This window comes from Meleagris gallopavo, chromosome 11, assembly GCF_905368555.1.
Source record: "Meleagris gallopavo chromosome 11, MGAL_WU_HG_1.1, whole genome shotgun sequence".
In the NCBI taxonomy this organism is placed as follows: domain Eukaryota; kingdom Metazoa; phylum Chordata; class Aves; order Galliformes; family Phasianidae; genus Meleagris; species Meleagris gallopavo.
In genome coordinates, this window is record NC_139414.1 from 17,301,558 (window position 1) to 17,319,844 (window position 18,287).

At 47.2% G+C, this 18,287-nt stretch overlaps 1 long non-coding RNA gene across 1 annotated transcript in view; it reads left to right on the top strand.

Annotated features, from left to right (window-relative positions):
• Nucleotides 1–18,287, top strand: part of LOC146543648 (uncharacterized) — a 191,742-nt gene that overhangs the window by 161,746 nt on the left and 11,709 nt on the right. The window contains exons 6-7 of the long non-coding RNA XR_014885542.1: nt 15,925–15,992; nt 16,728–17,575. This is a non-coding gene — a long non-coding RNA (uncharacterized LOC146543648). The remainder of the gene's footprint in view (nt 1–15,924; nt 15,993–16,727; nt 17,576–18,287) is intronic.

Genomic DNA, 18,287 nt, shown 5'->3' on the forward strand with positions numbered 1-18,287 from the left:
CTGGCAGATACTGAACAGAATTTTGTTCATGGGGCTGAAATAGGGCAGGGTCCTCCCAGGAGTCATGGAGACCACATCCTGACCCCCAGCCCTGGGTGGGCTCTGGTGGCTGCAGCAATGCCTGCAGTGTGTGTGTGTTGCCCAGCAGCAGCACTGCATTTCCCTGCACACGGAGAAGGGATCGTGTGCCTGAAAGCTCTGCTGTTGGTTTTGTGTTGTTTTTTTGTTGTTTTTTTTTTTTCCTTTCCTAATTATATAATTTGCCTTAATAAAAACTATTGCCTCCCCATACAAATCTTACGTCTTTTGAATAGGTTGGCACATTTCCAAATAGAACCAGAAAGTGCTTCTTAAACAGAAGTTTGACCATTATTGTTATTAAAATAGAAAAGGAAATGGAGGCTCGTTCACAACAAAGTGATATTTATTGCTCAGTTTAATTGCTTAATGTAAAGCGCCTGACTGGGGATTGGAGGGGGCTGATTTGCAGGCCGGTCACCCTCCCAGAGCCACGTGTTGTGAAATCACATGTTAAAACTTAAGGTTTGAAATGGCCCTGGCAGATGGGAGCAGAATAAGAGTTGTGCAGCAAAGCCCAAAGCGAGTCCGGGTGAATCTGCTGGGAAACGATCCCTCCTGGAAGCTGCCCAGCATGCTGGAGGAGCAGCCCATGGCCATGCTGGTGGCCAGCAAAGACCCTAAAATGTGAGCCCACCTTCCTCAAACCAACACTCGTTCCCTGTGAACGTGAGGATTTTCCCTAAGGACACCCAGATAATGCCTTGTTGCCATGCTTGCGGTGCAGGCTGTGCCCAGAGCACGCTGGTTTTTCCTGCTGTAACCACGCAGCTCTGAGCTATTCCTACAGGCTGCCGGTAATCAGCCCTGGTATGCTGAGAGGCATATTTGTCATGTCTCGGCCGGTCTCTCAGAGAAGCAGCCACAGGTCAGGTTAGTTACCGAATTTATGTGTCAAAGGCTGCAGGAATGAACCGATGGCATTTGTTGTGATGTTCCAGCCAGCAGCTGGATATTCCCAGCATGCTGAGCCCTAGGAGTTCCCCCGCTTTCTGTGGCTGTTTGCAGTCCCTCCTTGTTTGGCTGATGTTGCAGCAATTCAAGCAGAAAAAAGGTGCTATCAGCACAGGGAAAGTCGATGTCTCCCTGTAGGTGACAGCATCCCTGGGGTGCAGGGAGCTGCAGCTGCACATGGCGGGGGGCAGCCAACAGCTCCAGCCGTGAGGTTGGACACTGCTTTGGGGACCTGACCCAAGGGCTGAGCAGCAACATCCCAACTCCATGCAGGGAGAGATGGGGGCACTGGGTTCCTCTTCCAGTTATAGGAGAGAGAGAATTGCTGTGGACAGGAAGCCATTCCCGATGAAAGCAATATCTGGAGCACAAAGCTCTGCAGTGTCTTAAACTCAACAGGAACCCATGGCCCCATGAGCTGTGGGTGAAGAAAGAAAATAAATCAAACAGGCAAAGATTGCTATCATAGCGAAACACCGAGGAGCAAGTTATTAGCTTTGTTTTTTTTTGTTTTTGTGTGTGTGTGTGTGTGTGTGTGTGCAAGATGAAATATGGGCCATTAGCTGCTGCTGGAAAATGCCTTCCATGCCCTTTGTGCAGCCGTGCCCTGCAGAAGGGCTCTCCCTGCACCCAGTGGGGAACGCCCCATGGCCGGGATGGGGAAGTTTGAACCTGAACTCGTTTGTTTAGGTTTGACTTTTCCTGCTGGAGTCCCTGGCCTCGGCCCAAACCTCAAAAGTAAGCTACAGCCAAATACTTCTGAGGTTGGTAATGAGGCACTGAAGCATTACCGACAAAAGTGAGCCCTGTCGGCAGTGTCCTGACTGCGTGCGGATCTGGTGCACGGGGCTGCAATGTCCTCCTGGGCACGGCCAGGAACGAGCAAAGTTCTTGCTTATTTCACAGCAAAGCAAACACAGCAGGCTTTCTGTTGCATGCCTGTTGCTCAGAGTTAATTGCAAGTGATCACGTCCCTCCACACCCTACATTCCTGCTTGCCAGCATTCTGCAACATGGGACCTTTTTAAGCCCTTCCAGGAGTGTGCAAGCCCCGTGGGTTGCTTGGCGCTGGGCTCCAAGGGGACCTGCTAAGGCAGAGAACCAGATCCTATCCTAAACTAGACCTATTCCCTGTGACCTGCCTTGCTCTTGGATCAGGAGCTGCCCCTGCACTGCTTTTCCTACATTATGACATTGGTGCTGTGTTGGCCTTCTCTGCAGGTGTGGTTTTTTGCAGTCTTTTAATGAAAAAGAGTGACCCTGTGAATGTGTGGCTCAATATTTGGAGATCCTCAGACTTGTAAAACGTCACTCAGCAAACAGCTGGTGATGTATCTGACACAGTCAGGGAAAGTGTGAACTGCTTTGGTTCCCCCAGTATTGATGGCTAATGCCAATCCAATCTGGAATGGAATAAAATCTGTCTGCAACCTCTGGCTCTTCCAAAAGGGTGTATGTTTTAATTAAATGGAGACTTAGGTGGTTAATCAGCACAAGTACTGATGGTGTGATTAGCAGGAAGTGCAGGATGGAAAACAGAGAGCAGGGCTGGGGACTCGGGGGCTGTGGTAAGGGCAGGGGGCACCCAGAGAGTTTCCATGACTCCGGGCAGCTCTGGGGGTCTCTGTTTGAGGTGCTAGTGTGGGGGAGCCCCAGAAAGCACTGCCTTTAGCACAGTTACCTTTGTGAGGAGTGGCGTGTGGGGTTGCAAAATCAATTTGAAATGCATTGTGTTGAAGGGGGGAAAAATAAAGCCACCCCAGAAATAAGCTTTTAAAATTAAAAGATCAATGAAGAAACAGCCGCCTGACCACCCCCTCCCATGCAAAGCACACACTTTCTTCTGATGACAGCTCAGCCTGCAGCGGTTTCGATGGCAGGAGGCCAGCAGAGCGCTCACAGAACTGCAGCTTAAGGTGGAGCTGTTCACAGTTCCCTGCTCAGCAGTACCCAGCCCCACAGAGCCAGCAGCACCCCTGCTGCAGCTGGGGAGCTGTGGTGGGATGTTCCCATTGGAGAATGCCCACATGTAGGGGCTTACTGGCAGCCTTGTGATTTGGGACCAAGCTCTGTGGAAGCTCCGTTCCCAGGGGCCTCCTGCAGCTCTGCTGGCAAACACTCGCTGTGGTTCTGCTGCTTCCTGGAGGTACGGCTGTGCTGTGGCACCAACGCCCCAAGAGATGCTTGGAGAGGAAGTGTTCACAGCTTTACCATGAAGTGTTTTCTCCAAAAACCAAGAGGACATGGGCAGCCCATGCAGAGACCCATCCTCCAATATGCTCACTTGTTACAAAGCCAAGCTTGCCTGGTACAGGTGTTCATAGTCAGTGAACTTTTACTGACACCTCCTCGTGACCCGTAACTCAGCTGGCACAGTGTATGTGCCTTTTGTAGTCCTTTTGCTCACAAAGTGGGACGGGCAGTTTGTGCATTTCTTCCAAAATCAAACACATGTGTGCACCAAATATGGAACAGGTGCAGCACTGGGATTGCAAAGGCACTGCCTTCCAGAGGAGCACCTGGTTAGTACGGTGTTTGCCATGGCCTTGGTGTTATGGGGCCATCAGTATGCCAGTGATTATTTTCATTTCGTTGTGCATAATGCCTTGGATGAGAAAGCTGTGCCCACAACGCAAACAGCAGCCCCAACCATCGGTCTTCCAAAGCACACACCAATCCTCCACTTCTCCCAGATTTCAGAGCCATCCACCTCAATTCACTGCCACTTGCCACGCATGCAGAGGGCCATTCTCCATCTGAAAATTCTCCCCAAATCCTCCATCTGAATCTCAGTACAAGTCATTTCATATCTCATTGGTGTGTGCATTTCAAACCAAGCCTTTTGCAGAACCCGCCCTGAAGAGATGCTCTGTGCGCTTTGTCCCAAAGCACCACATGGCTCCAGGTGAGCACCACCAGGCAGTTTCACAAAGCCCAACTCCCTCTGCGCAGTGCCGTCACTGAGACTGGAGAGCTGCCAGCACAGAACCTATAAATCACCAGCGGTGCCCCATTCCCGGCCCTGACTCACAATTGTATTAAAAAGAAAGAAAACATATTGGTTCTTTTAATTTGCCTTTTGGAGTCAGTGCCTTCAGGCACATTTTCCAGCTTTTCTAAAACACGCAGGCTAGAAGCTTCTTTTCATTTCTCAGTGAAAGCTGAGAGCCTCACTTATTACTCCAAGAGCAGAGCTTTATGAAAAATTCCAAATATCAGAAGATGGGTAATAAAATCACAGGGGCTGGCAATGCAAAGACTCCAGATAGGTACATAATATCCCTTTTGTAATCCTCGAAGAAAAGCATGCACCACAGGGATGCTGCTCTACCATGAGAGTAACAAATGCAATGAGTTTGGGTGAACCGAGGCAGACACACTGCTTAGATGGCTGCTCTTGGCCAGGGCTCAACTCACACGGCCGCGGGCTGAGGCAGTAACTGCGTCAGCAGAAACACAGGAAGGAGTGGAACCAGGAGAAAGAAGGGCAAAGGTGGCTGGCACCCACACAAAGATTTCAGCAATCGTGGTGCCAACACCTGGCGAAGCGAGCGGGGAGCTGGGAGGTGCTGGGGAGGCGGTGGTTCATCAACCCCTGCAGGGCAGATGTGGAGGCTCAGCCAGCCTGCCAAAGAGGCGGCCTGCCGAAATTATGGGGTATCTGAGAGCATTTCTTGTTCGGTTCTAGCTCACGCAGCTATGAAAGCAGCTCTGTTGACCCACAACGAGCCCCGTGATCAGCATCCCACCCAGCTTCAGCACTTCTCCCTGGATGCTCCATGCAAGGGAACCCAATGGGACCACGGGGAATGAATGTCTTCTCCTACCCAGTGCACACCTCCTGCATGGGCACAGCGATGGCTGCCCTCACCTTCATGGGGAGCATCTCTAGTCACTATTCATGGAAATGGCAAGATAACAACCTCGACTCTTGGTTCCTTTAATGTAATTGGAAATGGAGTTAAGCTGCAACTCTAAAAAGGAAGTCTAAATTAGGTTGCAAAAGAGAAAAGGATATTTGACAGCAGGAGCAGGCACTGGAAATGCAGTCATTGTTTCTACTTATGGGTTTTGAAATGTAAATAATTTAACACCCAGCTAAGCAGAGGAAAATCTGCTATTTTTGGTTTATTCTGAACAAAGACATCTGTGTATTCTAAAACATACAGTTCAGCATTAAAAAAAAAATAATGCAGCAATAATGCCTGTGGGAATGCCCTTAGGTATTTAAGACCCAGTGCTGGGGCCTGGCTGGCTGTGCCCTATGTTACACCAATACCCTCACAGCAGCCTCCAGCCTCACCGGGTCATCGCAATAAACCCATAAATAAATGATTTGTATTGGTGAATCCTGGGGATTCCTTACAGATTTCAGCCAAAGGATGAAAGCACAGAAAGAGGCTGGGAAGGCAGCACTCAGGTCTGAGCTGAGCCTGAACCAAGGCACTTGGAGGACAGCTCTGGGTTGGGTGGGATGTGGGGATGTGTGGCTGCCACCAGGCATCAGCTGGATGAGATCCCAAGCAGTGCTGAGAACCAGACTGAGATTCAGGCCCTGGTGCCCTTTAGAAATGAGAGCTGCTGTATGCACACAGGTGTTGCTCGGGGGCAGGATGCAGCCTCCTCCTTTAGAGACCTTCAGTCAGTTGCTGTGCTTTGGGTAATTAGCACAATTATGCCTGATTTGGTTTGCTGCTCTCTCAGCTCTATCAAACACACTTTTTCTTAATAACTTATTTAGAGAAAGGGTTAAATACCTCCACACTGTATAAAAGCACCCCCAGGTGCTCATGCCTTCACAGCTGTGCTAATAGACCTGCTGGCATCTGGAGTAGGAGGATGGGATCTTGGATGGACAAGAGATAATGGCCTTAAGTTGCATGAGGGGATGTTTAGGTTGGATATTAGGAAAAATTTATTCTCAGAAAGAGTGATGGTGCACTGGCACAGGCTGCCCAGAGAGTGGTGAGGTCACTGTCCCTGGAGGTGTTCTTGAACTGCGGAGACGTGGCACTAAGGGAGGTAGTCAGTGGACATGGTGGGGATGTGCTGATGGGTGGACTTGGTGATCTTAGAGGTCTTTTCCAACTATAATGATTCTATGATTTGCCTTGGTTTGGGGCTCCGTTTGGGTGCCTACAGCTGTTTTTTCAGTTGCATACCAAAATAATAAGTTATGCCTTACAGAAATCCAGGGAGCCCCAAGCACCTTGTGTAGCTGAGTGGCTACTCCCTGTTTGCAGATAAAAATGGCACTTGCTGGCACACAGCAGAGTTGAGGACGCAGCTCACATCCCTCACTGCTGCTCCTTTCTCCACTCCAGGGCCACCACATCCCCTGGCCACCAGCACTGTTCAGTCAGGGTGCATGCTGAGCACCAACAGAGCCCTGCAAAGGCCCTCATTTGAGGGTGGTTCAGATGAACAGGTGAGCTCAGAGCATTGGCTGTGTTTTTCCCCTCTGAGCATGGCTCCATCTCCCATTCCTCCCTGCCTGTGAGCACAAAGGAGGGTGAGTCACTGCAGAGAACACCGCGTGCTCCCATAGTGCAGCAGATGGGATCGGGGAGTCTGGTACAAATTGTCCTTTTTCATTCATTGAAACTCTCTTAACCCTCCTGAGGCTGTTCTCTGTATTGTTCATGAGCTGGAAATGAAGCAGCTCCTTCACAACTCGGGCTTTGCTGTGCCAGCCCTAGGTGTGACTTTGCCCTTTGTTGTTATTAAAAAATGGTGAATGTTGCTGAAGGTTTCTCATGAGCGTGTGTGTTAGCACAGGCATTAATTCACTGGGTGAATTGTCTCCTTTCTTCGTGCTCCACCTCCCTCTGAATGCTCACAGAGTGCATTGAGCTGGAATTGATGTTTGCAGCACGTTGACTTTTGTAGCAGGAAGAAAAATCAATGGAAGACTTCAATTTCTCTCTTCAGACTGAATCAGATAAACATTTTGAGCCAAAGAAACAGAATTTGTCATGGGCTGAGGAGAAACAGTCAATCAAAATTATCCCAAACCCATGTTTTGGATTTCCGTCACAGTGACACGGTCAGGCTTTGCTCAATCCTGTTTCCTATAACAATGAGTCACAACACGAGTTTTCATTTTCAGTTCCTTCTGTATTTAATGGATGTGCATAGGGTACTACAAGGCCTTTGGGGATGTTGGCAGCCGGCTACATTCCTTCCCTTTTCCCTGCAGGATAACTTTTTTCCTACTTTTGGCGATATTCATTCATAAGACTTGCATAACCACGGGCTGCAGGCTCTTGTCTGAGATATGTGAGATTTGCTCTGCGTAGAACTTAGTTTTTGCAATTACATTACTTTTTTTTTCCCTGCATAAATGCCTTTTAATGGAAGTTTCCCAAGCTATTTTTATGTTGTGATGTTTGCAGAAACACAGATCGGTGTTGGGGGAAAGCTATTCTGGTGTTTACTCATTTCAGCCCTATTTTGATGTCTGAGCCAGAAAACAAACCCCACATCCTGAGATCAATGCCAGGTGAGCATCCAGCTCAGGAAAGTAACAGTGAAAAACCAGAATCCATTGCCATGAATTGAATGAGTTAAAAATCATTCCAAGCAATGGCCGCTCCGGTGAAGTCACAACCTGCTGGCGGGGACTCTGCAAGGAAAAAAACATCTAAATCCATTGGATAAATTATCTGTTGCAAATTATTTCTCCAGCTCTAATTAGTAATCTTCATTTTACACAGTAGGCCTCTAATGACCTGCTTGACAACTATGATGCCTGATAGACAGTAGGGATTTGCATGAAAATGAGTGTTGTTTCCTCCCTTCGAAGCCATAAAACAGCAGCAGCAAGGATGCTCTGCTTTGCTGTGCAGAAGTGGGATAGCCATGCAGCGAGCTCTGGGTGAAAGGAGATAATTCAGCTGTATGTGAGGAAACAGAGAAAGAAGGAAGCACTAATCTGAACCAGAAATAACAGCACCCAGTGCACAAACAAGTCTAATCAGATTGGTTGCTAAGTGGAGTCATGTGAATAGCAGATGATGGAGCAGAAGCACAAAATAGAGCTCAATGAAAGCATGGGGACCTGGCACGGAGAGGTCTTGCAGTGTTTTCTGTGATTGAATTAACTTTTGCCTTTTTATAGGGAGGGTTTTTGAATTTTGAATCTGTTTCAAGAGTGTTATCATGTCCTGTCTGCCCATGATTGACAGAGTTTGGCTCTTTGTCTGCCTTGTATTTCCTGGATTCGTACAGATGATGCTCTTGCCAGTCAGTAGAGTTCAGATAAGGTTAAAAAGAGCAGGAGAAAATCAGGAGAAGACAAGAAGTCTGTCCCCCTGCAGCTCTAAGGGCTGCTTTCTTTCCTGGAGAGCTGCAGTATTTTGGTGATTTCAGCAGTGTTGTTCCCAGCCCAGCGCAGCACTTCTTGTGCTTCGACAGCTCAGTGCACCTGGAATTTATTACTTGACAAAACTGGCAACTTCTCTCAACTGGGAAGGTGTTCTGGAGGTGGGGATTTATCCTTTGTTTCTTACTGGACAACTCACTGCAGTGAATCCAGGATTGGTTGGGGCAGCTGGGATCAGGACCTGAATAACATCGCATCAATTCATGAAGAAAAATGTGGGTTGTAGTTGCTGGTCATCCTGTTCACTTTGATTTTTTTTCATTTAGCAATTTGGCAAATGATCTCCCAGCACAGAAAATAAGACATGGAAGAACCCACTTCCAGCTGCTTCCCTGTGGATTGATCCCACCCTCTGTCACGTGTTCCTGATCTGAGTTCTTGCTAAATGGATGTACTGAGCATACAACATGTGTCATCTAGGTTGGCCTCTGCCCCCCAAGCTGCTGGCAGGGCTCATAGCTGGGTGTGCACCACCTCAAGCGAGCAGTGCAGCAGCAGTGGCCATGGGTTTACAACCTCACGGATTTTCTATCAAAACACATGGGTTACTTTGGGGACCAAGGCATTTGGCATGTGGATGTGCTCACTGGGCTGCAAGGAGGGCAGGGGAAGACCCACCGCAAAACGAGGAGCCCCTGCTCAGATCATGGGCATCAGGACTGGCCTCCCCATTGCATTGGAAGTGTTTTGATTTTGTTTCCTTTGCAGAACACAAACAGATTTTGAAACCTCAGAAGTTGCCATGAAACAAACTCGCTGTTTGCCAGCCAGCTCTCACTGCGGGTCACGGCTAGCCCTTGCTTAAGCCTTTTGAAGTCAGAAATTACACAGAAGAAGCATCTGTCTCTGCACCGATTTGTATGGAGAAATGTGACTTGTGATCATCCTTTGAAACAAACTTAACTATTGGGTTTATTGCTTTCCATGTTCTGTCCCTCCTTACTCAGCAAATATCGGCAAGAAACACCACACCCTACATATGGGAAGTGAGCTGCTGCAGTGTGGCATGCAATGTGAGCGTGGCAGTGCCCTCTGCTTCTCACCCCAGGAGCAGGGGATGCCATCTGCCAATTTTTTTTTTTTTTTTAAACCAGGCTCAGGATTTGGTCTAAGAGAGAATTGTAATTTCAGTGTCTGATTTGGAATGCACTGACACTGCTGAATATTTATAAATGAAGGACTTCTTCCAAATCAATCAGTGCTGCTCTTGACCTGAATTCAGGCAGTTGGGTTTTTCATCCCCTCTCATCATGATTTCATTTTCTCATCCCCGTCACCGCATGGATTTTTCTGCAGTGACTAATTCTGAGGAGTGTAAGCTTGCTGCTGAAAAGCAGCGTCAGAAATGCATGGTTATCCAGGATAATGGGTGCCAACGGCACAAATCCTACAGCTGTGTGAGGGGGGGAAAATGACAGTCATCTGAATGCCAAATTGTTTGCATCCCTTTGTCACTGTAGAGCTTATGCAAAAGAAAAGCAATTCTTTTAAAGGGTCTGAGGAATAACATCACAAGGCAAACACTTCCAAGTTACTGTTAAGGTTCCTTTGTGGTGGCTGCAGCAATCCTTCAGAAGAATCTGCTCTGAGGATTTCTTAATTTTGAGAGGATAACTTGGGAAGCAACTGTGCTGAGTTAATGCACAGCTTTGTTTTCTCAGGCAGTCTGAACTCTGTCTGGTTTCCATTTTTACATCTGCATTTTGGTGCGCTACAACAAATATTTCTGGTAGGAGCAAGGAAGCATTGCATCTTTCCTTCCGAATTCAGGTTTTGAATAATTTCAACAAACTTTGAAGTAGTCTTAATGATAAGGGTCATCATTTGAGGAGGAGAATTGTCTCCTTTATTCCATTTTCCAACATAATGTTTTAAGTATGGCATCTCTGCAACATTCGGAGGTTCACAGCCTTGCAGTACTTCTCTGCTGCATTTTTCAGGAAGGATAAATGTGATGTGGTTGTATTGGACGCACCATGGTTCATCTCAGATATCTGAAACAATCTGAAAATCATTGCAGATTTCTTTATGGCAAGAAAAAAATTGCATTCTTCTCATAGAGAAAATAAATAAAGCTCTCATGTTTTGCCCTCAGAAAATCTTCAAGCAGGGAAAGAGAAGCTTATGTTCCTTTGATAGCTTCCCTCTGTGTTATTAATTGCTAAATAATCCCATAGCCAAATCCTTTGCTATCTGAAAACCACTGCAGTTGTGCAGTGGGGCTCATGCCTCCTGAACCCTTGCTACGTGCACTCATGGGCTTTGTTTCTGCATGGCTGTTGGGTAGGAGGAGTTTCCAGCTCCGTTCACTCATCTCAGGGCAGATGCTTCCAAAACACAGAGCACTGGACGCACGTGTTTCCAATTAGAGTAAGAAAAAATAATAATACATTTTTAGAGGTTTCCAGATTTAGGCCAAAGTGTTTATAAAACCGGTTTCAGCTTTTAAGAATGTATTTCCTGGCTCTGGAACTATGAGGAGCCCCTTGACTCCATGGGACTTTGGATGGGATCCCTGAGCATTCCTGGAGCTCGAGGTCGCAGAGCAGAGGCTGCTCACAGCTGTGGGCAGCTCTGCTCAGGAGATATGCTTATATTGAGGTCTAGGAGCTAAAAACCCGAAACTCCCCCCAGAATCACAGAGTGGGGAAGTGGGGCAGAGGATGGGGCCTGTCTCCTGGACACCAGTGTTGGGCTGCTCCATGACCTCCTCCACATTTGTTCCAGTTTCACTGAAAATGACGTACAAAAGCACTGGCCCAGTTAGTCCAAATGGAATGGCTTCTAGTGTCTGTGTTTCAAATATATATTCTCCCCTTTTTTTCCTCTTTGTTTTTTTGTGTCCGATGTGAGCGGTGAGAACCCATTTTGTGTTTTATTTTCCTTCGTTTCAGCATCTATCTCTGTTCCCTGAAAGCTGCAGTTATTCCATAAAGCCACTCGCTCAAGTAAATAATAGTGATCTTACCCCATAAAGCTGCTGGAACTGTTGAAATACATTAAAATATTGGAGCAATCATTATTAATATAAATTACAAGAAAACAGAATGTTAGCTGAATCTGTTATAAAAGCAGAAAATCTTCTCCAAGTTGGTTTTAATTTCAATAACAGAAATCATTTTCCCAGGAATGTGAAGGATGGCTTCATAACATCAGCCTATCAAAAATAATGCCCCATCGGCCCTGTTCCCTGCCAGCAAAGCACCGCTGTCTCTTTTTCAGATATAGGAGAAAGTACTGATAATGAACATTTCATAAAAGCACAGAGACCTCTATCAAAGGAAGAGATGCATAATGTGTTTCCAGAGTTGTTATAGTATTTGCCTTTATACAGTTATTATTTGATGTTTAGGTTTGCTTGAGAGGAACATCTGAAAAAGATCTGCTAAGTCAGAGCCAGCACTTTTAAAAGGCACTTAATGAATTTTTCTTGCTGTGTTGATATTGAGAGGTGATTTATTTGTAGATCATCCCTCTTTTTTTTTTTCTTTTTTTTTTTTTTTTTTGTGCAAAGCATTTGGGCTTTTCAAAATTCTATTAGTAAAATTACTTGTGCAGTAGTTATCTGATGGAGGCAATCCTGCAGGAGCTTCGTGTGCGTTGATTTAGTGCCCATGAATGAGGCTCATCTGTCCTCCCTGCACACTGTTTTTTTGCAGTCAGCAGTGACTCAGCACTGTGATATCAGGGCTTGGAGACGCCCTATGGGAACCTGGAGCTCAGTCTCCCCATCCTTGGCACCCTTTGAGATTAACCCTTTGTGGTTCCCAGAATGTCCCTTCTGTGAGCTGTGGGGAGACACATGGTGATATTTTGAAGCAATATTAAAATACATATTAAAAATTAGGAACCAAATCTTTTATTTCATCCTTAATCATGACATTATCCGATCATTAATTTCCTGTGAAATTCCTGCAAATCATGTGTGGGGAGAAATGAATCACTTCACTGGGGGAGAGTTTCCTCCACCCTGCCCAGACCCATGCGGGGCAGCTGCAGCAGTGCTGCGGTGATGGGTGATCACTGCATCCCCCGGCAGTTCAATTTAATTGACGTAACATTAAGCTGTGTCACATCACTATTAAAAATAAATGGCACAGAGCAGACATCAGATAGGAAAAAGGTTTCTTTCTGATTTTCCTCTCGGTGTCTCTTTTCCTGCTGGATGGCAGCGGGCAGCACAGGGAATGTCACTGACTCATGGTGGCTGTTCTGCCTGGCACATCCCCACCCTCATTAGTGGCCAGGCAGTGATGAGGCTGTCGGGTGAGCTGACAGCTCGGTCCCAAAATTTTACAGATCTCCTTTAGCAGCTGAGCTTGTCAAACATTTTGGGTAGAAAGAGCAGAAATATGTAATAGAGGTGTCTGATTAGAGCTGTAAAATTCATCAGAACCCAAAAGGATGCAGAGCCGATCTGGAAAGCCCCTTCACACCGATATGTGAAGGCATTCTCAGGCACCGGGGTCAATTAGATTGTTGCCAGCAGTAATAAACCCATGTGTCTCCATCCCAGCTGCCTCCAGAAATGAAGCACATTTCTTTCATGGTGCTGACACAGGCTGTGGGTGCCCCAACACCGGAACTGATGAAGGCCAGGCTGACGGGACCCCGATCCAGCCCACAGCAGGGGTTGGAACTGAGTGGGCTTTCAGGTCTCTTCCAACCCATTCTATGGGCTTCCCGCTAATCTTTGGCGACTTCCTAAGGAAACAGGAGTGCTGTGGGTAGAGCACCCCATCTACCAAGTGCCCATCCAGTGCAGGGCTGCTGCTTCTCAAGGCCCCCACTCCCTGGTCCCAACTTGGCCACATCTGTGCTGAGCCCTGGGACTGACACTGATGTCACCACAGCCCAAGCAGGCCACAGAAATCGGGTCAGCTTCTTCTGGTGTAAAGCAGCACACCTTTGCTGAAGCCTGTGGAGTTAAAAGAGCACAAGAAAGACCAGAATTAGGTCAATCAGATGCACTGCTCCTTCTATGCAGCAGTGTGACCCTCCTCTTCCTTCTCGCACTCCTCGGTGCACTCAAGTAGGTCAGGAGTACCTCTGCCAGGCAGCCGGGCCCACCCAGGTCACTCTGAGATACTTCCCAGAACAGCAGAAAATCAGTCCCTTCCTGAGCACCAGTGTGCACCCTGAGCACCAGCACCTGCTGAGAAAGGAGCATCACTGAAATAACAGGAAATAAGGTCCAGCTTTGTATTCACAGCACTCAGAAGCAGTGCCAGGGGCTGGCCTGGGGTCAGCAGAGCAGTGTGGTTGCAGAAAGGCCTCTGCAGTTATTTACCATTAGCAGGCAAATTAGTCATCTCCTCGCCATACCTGAGAAAGCAGATGCCACAAAATACCTTCAGTGCCATCTAGCTACTAAGTCACAGTGCACGTTGCAGGAGTGTTGGCTGCCATCACGCCCTTGCCGGCACCCCGCTCCAGATGATGCTCTGCCCTTGGGGCTCTCGTCAGAACGGTGATGAAAGCCACAAAGATAATTTGCAGCTGCAGACAGCTCTGCTTCAAATGGATGTTTATCTGAAGTGCTGCAAAGTAAATTCCTTGGAAGGAAGGGGAAATAAATAATAAAAAAGGCACACACCCCGAGCCCGTGGGATTTATCCTGCAGCTCATGAAGGCGCTTCGGTACAGTGTGTGTACAGAATGCTGCCAGTAAGGAACACTGACACTTCTTGCCTTTGGCTTTTGTTTCATGAGGGTGAAACAAAAATTAATGAAAAGCAAAACATAATTAATTTCAGAAAGGGGTTGTTCTTGTGGCGGGCTGTATTTTGGTGAGATTGTTCCATTCACAGTGTAATTTGTCCAGATAAAACCTGTCTAGGAATGACCTTATGGTCTGGACATGAGGAGCTACATGACAAACATCCGTGCTCACTTCGTGTCCCACGACAGTGTTTGGCTATGGCTCAGTGAATGAAGTGCAAACCTCCCCACTTTGACAGTGCTGGCTCAAATCCATAGCGAGTTCCTGGCAGCTGGAGCCATTCCCCATATGACAAAGTGGATGTTGGACTTCGGCACTGTGGGTCATGGCAGAACATCCATGTGCAACTCATAAGGAGACTTCTAGAGGATACATAAAGCTTTCATCATTGAAGTTTCTACCATGGCAAAATGTGACAGCTCCAGCAACCAAGGGCTGCAGGTCTCAGCTGTCCTCTCAGCCAGAATTACCGTGCAGACACTTAAATAAAAATGAGAGCGGTGCTCAGACCTGACACCACATCTCAATCCTGGCTGGTTTACACCTGCTGAGCACAAAGCTGACCCCAGGGCCAGATCTGGCCTACTGCTCCATCCTGGCAGCCACAGTGATTTAAACGCACATCAGTGTCAGTCACTGGCGGTCCCTCTGAACACCAGATTTATCTTGCAATCTGCACTGGGAGGTGGGAATGGTTCCTTCTGCTCCTGTGTGGGATAAATCAGCCACACGCAGCCCTGCAATTTATAGGGCACAGCATCAGCACGGGGACCTGCAGCCTGTGGGTGTGTACAGGTGTTGATGCCCACCCTGCAAAAGGAGCACAGATTTTGGGATTGTAGCAGCAAAACCAACCCAAGAGGCGACTGATGTGCCCATCCCTCCAAAAAATAATGCTGGCAGCAGCCACAGTGGACCCTGGCAGTTGGAGCAGCCAAGTCAAGGCATTTTTCCACAGCTGAATGACTGGGTTGTCAAGCATGTAAAGCGCAGTCGCTGAAATTGATTGTGGCTCTACGTGGATAATTTCTACCAGTATCCTGTTATTGTGTTGAAACAGTAATGCATAATGTATGGCTGTGCATCCCTGCAATAAACATTTTACGTTTAATTTAGAAATCTCTGAGTCATTAGAAAAGTTCTCTCATTAGGTGGCACAAAGCTTTGAGGAGTCAGCAATAGCAGAAAAAAAAGTTAATGATGAAGAGAGTTGGAGCGGTGTAAAATACCTGTGCTGGGAAGGGGAGCGGGGCTGTGCTGGGCCCAGCTTAAGGATGCCCGTGCTGTGCATTGACTGCAGCTCCCCAAAATGAAACCTCCCCAATATGAGACCTCCCTGTGGCAGGACTTTGGAAAGCTATGAGCTTTGTTATTGTTTTTCCTCAAGTTTTGCATCCTTAAATGCTACTTGGTGACCATTCTTCTCCAAGGAAGGCTTTGGAAGAATTAAGAAAATAAAAGCACTGGAGAAAAGTAAAGCACTGGGATTCCAGTTGGCACACAGTGCTGTACCATGGAAGCTTGGGCACCCAATGCTATTCCCTACCTTATCCCCACCCTGGGTGTGTGCAGTGCCTCAGGCACCTCCTCCCATCTCTGTGTTATTTATTCCATAAAGTATAAAATCACATGGAAGATATTTGAGGTTATCTGGATGTTGACGTAAGTTAATCTTTCCTAAACTACTTTTGATTCATTTCTAAGAAACTTGGGCTCCTATGACCACATTTCCTTTATAGTCATTAGTGAATTTGGAATTACAAAGAGGACATCATTTGCTTTGCAGGGAAGGATGCCAACTGTGAGTTTTGTCCAGGGATTTCACTCAGCTGCAAGAAGACTGTGCTGACATACGTGAGTCCATAACAATTAATGACTGTATTTGGGGGTTTATCACTGTACTGCGGATCCCACCCGTGGGTCCGCATTGCTTTTTGGCAGAGCTAACAAAGGCTGAGGTTGTGTATCTTTACACCCAGTAATTGCCTCCCCATCCACACTAACTTTACAGAGACGCACTGTTTTCCAACATCCACGTAGGGCCTTGACCTGTACAATTCAATTTCAAACGGTAAAAATCCCCTGGTCACCATAGATGCTGGTGACAAACTAATGTGTTATGTTCCATAACCGTCTGCTCTGAGCACTGGCTTGACCTGTAAGTGTTCAGGATATAGGCTGACTAAAATGGGTTTTATTATTTTCCATTAGTGCCTGCCACAACAAAATCAACTGGCAGTCCACAGAGGAAATAAAAGTATTTTCCTCCTCTAGATAGCATCTGCTGCAAATGTAAACGGGCCTTTCCCAGCCCTCTCTTTCCTTTCATCACACCTGAGGATCCTTCCCAAGGTTCACAAATTAAGGGTTTGCCCTGCACTCTCTCCATCCCCGGCAGCATCCTAGCTTTTTGTGCCCCCCAAATGCCTTCCAAACTGCCCTTGTTTGTGCTCCTCTCCTTTCCAAAAACTTCTTTCTTTTCTTAAGGCAAATTATTCAGTTAAAAAAAAAAATTCCTCAGCATTAAAACCTTTCTCACGTTTTCTTGTCTCAGTAAAACAATGACATTTTCCCCTCTTTGATGCTCAGATCTAGCTCTGCAGGAAATTTTACTACCACGACTCTTTCATCTCTCTCCTGGTTTGAAGATAAATGATCCTTGGACTCTTCTGGACCTGCATAAATCACAAAAGCAATCTACTAAGAGAGCTGCCTGTGGCACTGACTTCAGCTAGAATTGAAAAGGACAGCCAAAAATATCCACAGAGCTTACACAGGGAGGAACCCAAACAATTCTTTGGGAGGAAGTAGGATGGCCTGGGGTTATCTTATATCCCTGCACTCCAAGTGATCTGGGAGGTGAAAACGTCCCATGCACCATTCTCTGCCACCAGGTGCAGAGGGCATCCCCGTCCCAGGGAGCCTGCAGACTGCAGCTGCACCCAATGCCTTCCCATGAGCTGCGATGCAAAGAGCCGCAGCGTGCAGCCTCTCCTGGGTGCCTTGTGCTTTCCTGTGGGTGGGACTGTGGGCTGTGAGCTATTTTTGCATCTTCCCTCGCTTTCACCTGATTGCAACCGGATACCACAAGCCCCATCAGCCACGAGCGGGGCGCGCTGCCTTGCTAATGTAACACACCATATGCTGACGGGCGAGAAGACAGAATTTTGGGCTGCCAGGCCAGCTTTGGTTTTTTCCTTAAGAAATTTTTTAAAGCCATACTTGTGTTGCTCAGAGCTGCTTGTAATTTGGAGACATCTGCAGAGATCATTCACAGTGTCATTCTTCATTAATGAAGGTGTTATCTTGAAACTGGAGTTAACGCAGCTCCCCGTGATGCTCAGCTCCTTCCAGTCGGATGCGTTGCTTCACGTCCCATTTCCAGTCGTACAATGATGATCCACGGCAAAATCATTTCAGAGCATACACATACCCAGGTACTCAAAATAGCTATTTGCAACACCGTTTCATCGTCAATTCAGTGGCCACTCTACAGATGAGTTAAATTAAGCGTCCATGATGCGTAGCATATGCGCCTGCTGACTCTCAGGGACAGAGCAGGGCTGATGCCTTCCACTCCTCCCTCACTTCTGGGATTTGCACCCCTCCCTTCCCACCTGCCTTATTTAACTCTGATTACTTCCATTTGAGAGCTTTCTGAACCTTCAGGCTCTGTGTGTCACTGAGCTGCTCTTGGTGGTCCTGACACAGCAAGGATTGGACCAGATGACCCCTCAGGGTCCCTACCGACCCCAACCAATTCCTCCATTCTGTGACTTTCTGATTTTGTGAAGGGAAAGTCTGAGGTAATTATCTGTTCTTCCATCCAGTGCTACACTCAAAGGCAGCATCTCGCTCAGTCAATCTCAGCTCTACACCTGAGCTGCTCAAATCAACAACCCAAAGGCCTTTAGGTAATCCTAGGGATTGCGATGCTGGGATATCTTTACCGAAGATGGTGGCTCAGGTCTGGATTTCATGGCTGCTTCAGTTTTCCCTTTTCTTTTCTGACATGGAAAAACAGCAGAAGTATTTGTGTGGCATTTTCCACTCAAGGAGATGCTGTTCTCATTTTGGTTTCTTCTGCCCTTTGATTTGGGCAGGACCACATGCAGGGATGCTACCGAAAGAGTCAGAGATATGCACGCA